Raw genomic sequence first — 10,253 nt, forward strand, 5'->3', positions numbered from 1 at the left:
GTCAATGGGAGTTTTTATTCAATTTAACTAATACTATTGCTGATGGCTCAGATGGCAAAGAATCTGCCTGCAATGCAGGAGACCCAGGTTTGATCCCTGGATCAGGATGATCCCCTGGAGTAGAAAATAGAAACTTACAACAGTATTCTTTCCTGGGAAATTCCATGAACAGAGGAGTGTGTGGGCCACAGCCCATGGGGTAGCAAAAGGTCAGTCAAGGTGGGGGGCTAACACTCTGACTTTCATTATTAGGTAGCAGAATTTCTGAAACACATATTTTAGCTAATTTTCCCAATCTCATTTCAATATATGTGATGTTATATAACTAAAGATATGTATGAAGAAATGGTTTATATGACTTCTAACCTGTTTATTAAGGTATAAATGTTCTCATTGTTTTTCAGTCCCTAACTTGTTTCTGACTCTGTGACCCCATGAACTGCAGCATGCCAAGATTCTTTCCCTTTGCTATCTCCTGTAGTTTGCTCAAACTCATGTAGTCAGTGATGCCATCCAACCACTTCATCCTCTGCCTTCTCCTTCTCCTTTTGCCCTCAGTCTTTTCCAGCATCAGAGTCTTTTCCAGCAGGTCAGCTCTTTGAATCAGGTGGCCAAAGTAATGGAGCTTCAGCTTCAGCATCAGTCTTTCCAATGAATGTTCAAGGTTGACTGCCTTTAGGATTGATTGGTTTGATCTCCTTGCCATTCAAGGGCTTTCAGGGGTCTTCTGCAGCACCACACTTGAAAGCATCAGTTCTTTGGCACTCAGTTTTCTTTACAGTCCAACTCTCACATCCATACATTACTACTGAAAAAAACATAGCTTTGACTATACAGACCTTTGTCGGCAGTGATGTCTCTGCTTCTTAATATGCTGTCTAGGTTTGTCATAGTTTTTCTTCCAAGGAGAAAGTGTCTTTTAAGTTCATGGCTATAGTCACCATCTGCAGTGATTTTGGAGGGCAAGAAAATATAAAGTCTGTCACTGTTTCTACTTTTACCCCATTTATTTGCCATGAAGTGATGGGACTGCATGGCATGATCTTAGTTTTTTGAATGTTGAGTTTTAAGCCAGTTTTTTCACTCTCTTCTTTCACCCTCATTAAGGGGCTCTTGAGTTTCTTTTAGCTTTCTGTCATTAGAATCGTATCATCTGCAAATCTGAGGTTGTTGATATTTCTCCTGGCAATCTTGATTCCAGCTTGTGTTTCATACATCCCAGCATTTCACATGATGCATTCTGCATATAAGTTAAATAAGCAGGTTGACAAAATGTAGCTTTGATGTACTCCTTTCCCAGTTCTGAACCAGTCTTTTGTTCCATGGTCCTATTGCTTCTTTCCCTGCGCACATTTTTCTCAGGAGACAGGTAAGTGATCTGGTATTCTATCTCTTTTAGAATTTTCCAGTTTCTTGGGATCCATACAGTCAAAGCCTTTAGCATAGTCAATGAAGCAAAAGTAGATTTTTTGTTTTGTTTTGTTTTGTTTTCAAATTCTCTTTGTAATAACCTGTATGCTGAAAGTTATATGGGGCAGAACCACAGGTTTGACCATGCACATGGTGATGACATACCAGATGATTCTGAAGGAAAAAGGCCCCTATTTGACCTTTTGGGTCACTGTCTATTGTTTATCTTTACACTGAAATATGGGTAACAATAAACTTTTATATATACAGAAGTGTATTTTAAGGTATCCTTATGTAAAAGTTTGGCCTTTATTTTAACTAATACAAACTCTATGTAAAATATTGAGTAGAGGTTTCAATATTGAGCTGGCCAAAAAGTTCATTCTGGTTTCTCCATAACATGAAAAATCCAAACAAATTTTTGGCCAACCCAACATATGCCTTATGAGTTCAGGGGAGAAGTCTGAGCTGGAGATAAAAATTCAAGATTCACTTATACAGAGAGTTAATTTAATGCTACAAAGCCAAATGATATCATTTACAGAAGGTATCTAGATACAAAAAAGAACAAAGTATTGGGTCATGGAATGTAACAGTTTAGAAAGATTTGACTATGAATAAGGACATATGTCTGAGAAAAAGAGACAAGTGAAGTTGAAGGAGATTGAGTAACCATCTCAGCATTTAAAAAAAAAAAGAAGAGTTTTTTTTTTTTTTTAAGTTATGTCAATAGTATCAAATGCTGCCAAGAAACTAAGGGTTTATCATAAATTTATCTTCTGAAGTTCATTAGTGACATTGACAAGAGCTGTGTTGATAGCATGGTGGGGTGAAACCCTGATGGACATACACTGATAAAAAGAATGAGAATAAAGAAAATGGAGAGAACAATCATTGGTAATACTATCCTTTTGAAGAATTTTAATGCTAAGTTGAACAGAGGACAGATGTTGGAGGAGGAAGTGGTTTCAAGAAATATTTAAAATATGATTGATACTGTGCTGAATAAGCTTATGGGAATAACACAGAAAACAGGGCAACAATGAGGAATAGGTTTTGGTTAAAATAAGGAATATTCATTGTTTAACAGAACAAAAAATTCATGGACAGCAAGGTACAGGTATGTTGGTAGACATAAAATGATGAGAATATAGGAATAATGGTTATTTCTACTCTTTTATGTTTTATTGTTTTTACTTTTTTAGTGAATCAAGAATAAAGGCAAATACTTGAGAAGAATTAGGGAGGATATATATTGGAGGCTGAAGGAGAATAAGGTGTTGCTCAAGAGTCAGATAAAGGAGTAAAGAATCTAGGAACTAGAACAATGCCTAAACTTTTAATTTCTTAGTCTACTTAAATCTGTATATATAAGAATACATTTCTAGAAGATGTCAATTTTTCTCTAGATCTGGATTAAAAGGAGTAATCTATTTAACTAGCTTAAAATTTTGCCAGTTAAGTAAGATGCTTGGAGTAAGAGGCTGAGAAGCTATTGACTGGGTGATTGTTATGACGAACACAGCAATTTAAACCAGTGGAGGAAAAAGAAAGGATTTGAGGAGCATAAGGAAGAGTATAAATGTTATATACCAAAGGTTGAATAGCCAGGTCAAGTCACAGAACTAAGTAATGTAAACAACAAAAAGAGGATTAGAAAGGATTGACAGCATATGCTAGTGTCAGATACCAAGGGAGATTCAAATTATGAGTTATTTTCATTGTTAAAATTTAATTATCAATATTTCAAATAGATTAATGCTATATTTTGGATGCTTTGATGATGTTTTTATCTTCTGTTTCATTCACTAAAGTATTTTAATTGAATTTAAACATGGTAAAACTTGACTTCTAAAGTATTGTTGTTTTTTAGTTCTTAAATTGTGCCTGACTCTTTTGCAACCCCATGGACTGAAGCCCACCAGCCTCCTCTGTCCATGGGATTTTCCAGGCAAGAATGCTGGAGTGGGTTTCCATTTCCATCTCCAGGGGATCTTTCCAATCCAGGGATCGAACCCATGTCACTTATGGCTCCTGCATTGGCAGGCAGACTCTTTACCACTAGCACCACCTGGGGTGACGTCCTCACAAAGTCTTTTTCAATAATTTTTTTTTTTTTTTTAATAAAACATCATTGGTTCAATTTTAGAGCATTGTTCCTATGTTATTAATTCTGTAATTTTCATAGTTTTCATTCATATCTTTGCAATTATTTTTTCTCTATAGAAATTTCTTTATTTTTAAGTTCTTTATCTGCACTCTGGGATATTCCAGGTAAATTAATTTCTGTCATTCCTTTGAGGATAACATTTTGTTTAAGCTTCATTTTTTGTTACCTGAATTTTTCAGGTTTCTGTTCTTTGAGTTTGTTCTTATGATAAACTGGATACAAATAATATACATTTTGTGATATATAAGTGAGGGAGTATCATAATCAAGAAGTTCTATAATTTTTAATATTTGTTTTCTGAAGAAATGAATAATGTGGAATTCTTTTCTCACAAAATAACTCAGCCTACCTCTGACATATTCTGATATTTAAGACACTTTGGCTGCATTTTGGCTGCATGAATGCCTATGGTACTGCATTCATATATCATATTACATTTTATATGAAAATTGCAATCACATCATTTGTATCAAATAATTGCTCAAATTAGAAATGCAAAATGTATTTCAGATTATAAAGCTCCCTTTTCTACTGCAAATGATTGGACCAGAGACAAGCTAGTCCCTTCAGTACATTTCTTTATACCTTTCAAACTTTAGATATTTAGCTGTTAATAAAAGTTCTATTTCTTCTCAAAGGAGAATCTTTAGTAATAATACATTAGTGATAAGTTTTAATGCTATTTGCCACTTTGCCTTTAACTTTATTATCTCTCTTTCATTCCATAGCTCTTAGATTTCTTCCTACACCCATCATCATGTCAGTTAACTTTTATATTTCTACACTATCTAGGTGGATTATTGAATTTTTTTATATTTCCTTTTAATCATAGACAGCATAATTAGTACAGATTTCACATTTTACATAATCTCTAAATTGTAGCTATAATTAAAATAAAATCCTCTTTTTAAGGACTCTTCTGGTAATATATTTAAAGGTGCAAGATAACAAAATCTGTGGAAAATATAATAGAACTTTAGAGTTCCAAAGTTTAGGAAATAGAGTAATGCAGCTAACGGTTTTATCTTTCAGTGTCCTATTACTATATATTAAATGGAAGTTTGTTACAATCTGTGATGTGTGTATGTCCAAGTTTTTACAGAGTTAGAGTCAGCTCTTAAAATTTCTTATAGTTTAAGTCAATATAAAAATCTTCTTAATATTTAATTACTATTTGCACTAAGCAAATTCACTCCCCAATTTTTTAGTTCTTAACATTATATCTTTGTATGTATTAACATTATCTTTAAATTTTTTCCTTATTCTATTTTGCAAAATACAATAGATTTCTTACCTGGCCTGCACTTAAATGTTTTGCCCTATTCAGTTCACTTCAGTCACTCAGTCATGTTCTACTCTTTGCGACCCCATGAACTGCAGCATGCCAGGCCTCTCTGTCCATCACCAACTCCTGGAGTTCACTCAAACTCATGTCCATCGAGTTGGTGATGCCATCCAGCCATCTCGTCCTCTTTCATCCCCTTCTCCTCCTGCCCCCAGTCCTTCCCAGCATCAGAGTCTTTTCCAATGAGTCAACTCTTTGCATGAGATGGCCAAAGTACTGGAATTTCAGCTTCAGCATCAGTCCTTCCAAAGAACACCCAGGACTGATCTCCTTTAGAATGGACTGGTTGGATCTCCTTGCAGTCCAAGGGACTCTCAAGAGTCTTCTCCAACACCACAGTTCAAAAGCATCAATTCTTTGGCACTCAGCTTTCTTCACAGTCCAACTCTCACATCCATACATGACTACTGGAAAAACCATAGCCTTGAATAGATGGACCTTTGTTGGCAAAGTAATGTCTCTGCTTTTCAATATGCTATCTAGGTTGATCATAACTTTCCTTCCAAGGAGTAAGCGTCTTTTAATTTCATGGCTGCAATCACTATCTGCAGTGGTTTTGGAGCCCCCAAAAGTAAAGTCTGACACTGTTTCCACTGTTTCCCCATCTATTTCCATGAAGTGATGGGACCGGATGCCATGATCTTCGTTTTCTGAATGTTGAGCTTTAAGCCAACTTTTTCACTCTCCACTTTCACTTTCATCAAGAGGCTTTTTAGTTCCTCTTCACTTTCTGCCATAAGGGTGGTGTCATCTGCATATCTGAGGTTATTGATATTTCTCCTGGCAATTTTGAGTCCAGCTTGTCCTTCTTCCAGCCCAGCATTTCTCATGATGTACTCTGCATGTAAGTTAAATAAGCAGGGTGACAATATACAGCCTTGGCATACTCCTTTTCCTATTTGGAACCAGTCTGTTGTTCTATGTCCGTTTCTAATGGTTGCTTCCTGACCTGCATATAAGTTTCTCAAGAGGCAGGTCAGGTGGTCTGGTATTCCCATCTCTTTCAGAATTTTCCTCAGTTTATTGTGATCCTCACAGTCAAAGGCTTTGGCATAGTCAATAAAGTAGAAGTAGAAGTTTTTTTCTGGAACTCTCTTGCTTTTTCCATGATCCAGCAGATGTTGGCAATTTGATATCTGGTTCCTCTGCCTTTTCGAAAACCAGCTTGAACATCTGGAAGTTCACGGTTCATGTATTGCTGAAGCCCTATTAACTGATTATTAAATTCAGTGTTTAAACTACTAGCTGAAAGTGTAAACTAAACACACCGATGGGAATTAGACTACTCTCTATTATAATCCACACTTCTACTCACATTTTGGTCGTTACATACCAATAGTCGTATCTATTCCCAATAAATAATTTTATCAGCATACTGTTACTGTATTGCTTGGTTCAAATAAGAATTCCATAAATGTAAAACCATTAAATATAAGTGTGAAAAGAAAGAGAACATTGATTCTTTGCAAATGTAGTTGAGTTTTTAGAAATGATCTATAAAGTTGAGAAGCTGGATAATTTTCTGACATATTCAATGTGGAGGGAAAAGACTAAGAGTTTGGGAAGGTAAATATAATTCAGATTTATTTTCTACTGAATTTGCTTTATAAGTATCAAGAATCATGAAGACTCATGTTCACCTTAAAGAAACTTAAACTGGAAATCAAGAGATAATGCATATTAGGGTGTAGTTTATGCCAGAAAAACAATTCCCTTCAAAGAAACAGTATTAGCGGGAAAAGTCTGACATGAGTAACACACATTTTTGATTACTTCACAGGTTGGCACTCTTCATACTGACCCCTACTCAGATCACTAAGGTGGACTTCCTTCTGATAAGTGAGGTGTTTGAGAGCAGCAAAAAATATTATCTGGTGGCAAAATCTTGGTGTTTTCAATTTCAGCTGATACTAACACTTAGATAAAGTAATCCTTATGATTTGAAGCTATTCTTCCCAATATGATAGAATCACAGATTTGGAAATGATCTTAAAAAGTAATTTAATCCAATCGTATTCTCTATAGAAAGTGAAGTTTCTCAGTCGTGTCTGACTCTTTGCAACCCCATGGACTGTAGACTACCAGGATCCTCTGTCCATGGGATTTTCCAGGCAAGAGTATTGGAGTGGGTTGCCATTTCCTTCTCCAGAGGATCTTCCTGACCCAGGGATTGAACCCCGGTCTCCTGCATTGTAGGCAGACGCTTTACCATCTGAGCCACCAGGGAAGTCCCAAGTATCTAATTTAAGATAATTTAATTCTCTAAGCAAGTATCTAATTTAAGACTATCTTGAGAATATTACTTGAATTTTAGTGCTTCATTTTGTCTGTAAATATCTCAATTTTTGTGCATGAATAACTATTGCTGACATATCGATTACCCCAAAAATGATTCTTAAAAGAAGAATGGTGGAGTATTTCTCAAAAGCTTGTGGGTTGGCTGGCTGCTGGATCTGCTATTGAACATGCTGAGACTTATCCATGTGGCTACAGTCAGCAAGAGGAAGAGCTGGTCGAGGATATCTGAGTTGGCCCCACTCAAGTTGTACAGAGACAGTGACTGCAGTTGTGGCTTCCTTCCTTCCTTCCTTCCATTCCGAATCACTGATGATCTCTGAATCCACAGTAAATAGGACTAGCTCCTTTACATGTCAGTTTTAGAACAATATCCCATGGAAGTCAGATGTGGAAGCCATAAGGCCTCAGTAGACCTAAGCTCTGGAACTTGCCCAACATAATCTCTACGATATACTCCAGTCAATGCAAATCACAAGGCCAGCATAGTTTCAAAGCAGCATACTTTCAAAGACAGACTCTAACACTTCAGAGGGAGCTGCAAAATACTGTAGGCTTGTTTTTGAATCTATCATATTTTGAAGTGTGTTTTTTTTTTATTAGAAAGTGATTTTCTTTTAGGTCTATTTTACTCTTGTTACAACCTTTACTCTTGTGCATACCTAATCTAATGTTCAACATGACAGTCCTGTGAGTATACAGACAGAGCTGTGTAGCTACCAACTGTGATTCTTGCTCAGGTCCTTCACTTCTAAAACCAGGGCTATAACTCCCTTCAACATTTTATCCTCTCTCTTCTATATGTATTTATCCATTCTCTCTCCAAGTGTTTATTTTAAGTACTTGGCACCAAACTACTAAGCTACTATCCCAGTTCACTCAAGAATTATTCATCCAATGACATATTTCTGAAATTCTCAACCACTGGAATAGATTGGCTTTTTCTTGCATAAATTCCCTCTTCCTTAAAAAAAAACTCATGTATTCAAACACAGTCATTGATAACAAAGCAAAAATATACTAGAAAAAACTGTAATAGTGTCTTTTTATCACTTTGTACTTTTTTTTTTACAAGTCCTTTATAAAGCAATGATTGTTCAATAAGATCACAACTTATGTACCATTTCAATTCTTTTTAGCTATACATGAGAACATACATGTAATACATAGTAAATACTCTGAAAGCCTGAAGAGAAGACAATATTCCATTTTACTAAGATGAATATACACTGAGAGACATCTTTAGCTAATGATTATTTAAATGTTCAGATATAGAATAGTCAAATATATACTTGTAATATTTTACTACTTTAGTAGAACACATATATTAAATAACATATCAAAAACCATGTTCATTCAGATATATTTTACTTCTTCAAATACTTTTATTTGTATATTTGAACTACTGTTTTTCATGAAAATGTCTTGTAATTCACTATACAATACCATTATACAAAATATTTTAAAATGAAATAATATGGTTGGAATAATAAATCTATATAAAATAATGTCATAGATGATTGCTCAGGTTAAAACTGTAGTCATGGATAATTTCAAGCACCATGACCAAGAGAAAGATTAGAGGATAAAAAAGCAGTGCCAAGATCTTCCACACAGCTGAGGAAAAGAATGGTTGCCTAAAACCATTTGTACCCATCTACCTTCTAAATAAGGAAAAATAAGAAAAAAAATGAAATCACACAAAAACATTTCCTCATCATAACCTGAACACAGAAAATGCCCACACTTCAGATTACTGTTAAGTAAATAAAATTAAAATATATTGAACTCTATAAAAAAACCAAATATTACTGAGCTCTCTATTATATTTCTATGACAAGCCTTTGCAGTAAGTGTCAAATAAGAATAGTTTTGGGGGAAAATGCACAGAAGAGAGCAGAGGGAAGACAGTAGAAAAAAATGGAAAAATTACTTTAAAGCCATTTGAAAAATTACTTTAAAGCCATTTCCCCAAAGAGAAAGCCTGTAACAAAAAGCATTATGGTAGATATGTTAATCATAGAAAGCATATTAAAGCCAAGCACAATTCAAGGTTGCAACTTCTAAAGCCATTACTTCTGTGTAAGAATAGACTTTAACCAGGAAGGGTGAAACTATTCGTTAGAAATTAGGCAGCAAAAATGAAAAAAAAAAAAAAAGATATTTCCTTTGTAAGAAACAGGAATCAAAAAGTCAGAGGACACAAAACCTTTGCCGCTACAAAAAACAAACAAACAAGACCAAAAACACACATATACACTGAGGCATTGAAGAGGTTATAATTTGTCACTCAAAGAACAAAGTGCCATTCAACTGAGAATGTGGTAAACTGCTATAATCACACACACACACACACACACACACACATAGATAATTTTATACAATGCTATTATGAGAAGACAGAAAATTAAAATGAAAACACATGATGATATTTCCCCTTCCAAATGATGAATTAAAAGAAAAATATAATACTATGTTTCAGAATAAAATACACATCCTTATTTGTATTCTTATATAGCACATATATTAAAATTAGAGCTATAAAAAAAGATTAGCATGGTCTCTGTATGAGGATGACACACAAATTAATGAAGTGTTCCATATTTTTTTCACATTGTTGTATGGCAGAAACCATCGCAACATTGAAAGCAACTATAAAACTCCTAGAGGAGAACATAGGCAAAACACTCTCTGACATATATCACAGCAGGATCCTCTATGACCCACCTCCGAGAATATTGGAAATAAAAGCAAAAACAAACAAATGGGACCTAATTAAACTTAAAAGCTTCTGCACATCAAAGGAAACTATTAGCAAGGTGAAAAGACAGCCTTCAGAATGGGAGAAAATAATAGCAAATGAAGCAACTGACAAACAACTAATCTAAAAATATACAAGCAACTCCTACAGCTCAACTCCAGAAAAATAAACGACCCAATCAAAAAATGGGCCAAAGAACTAAATAGACATTTCTCCAAAGAAGACATACAGATGGCTAACAAACACATGAAAAGATGCTCAACATCACTCAT

At 34.8% G+C, this 10,253-nt stretch overlaps 1 non-coding gene across 1 annotated transcript; it reads left to right on the forward strand.

Moving 5' to 3' along the window:
• The first annotated feature begins 9,724 nt into the window (after positions 1-9,724).
• LOC138989435 (U6 spliceosomal RNA) lies at positions 9,725-9,828 on the forward strand. Its single transcript, XR_011465739.1, has one exon. It is a non-coding gene; the product is annotated as a U6 spliceosomal RNA (small nuclear RNA).
• Positions 9,829-10,253: the final 425 nt, after the last annotated feature.

The sequence above is a fragment of the Bos mutus genome, chromosome 1 (genome assembly GCF_027580195.1).
Source record: "Bos mutus isolate GX-2022 chromosome 1, NWIPB_WYAK_1.1, whole genome shotgun sequence".
NCBI classification, from domain to species: Eukaryota; Metazoa; Chordata; class Mammalia; order Artiodactyla; family Bovidae; genus Bos; species Bos mutus.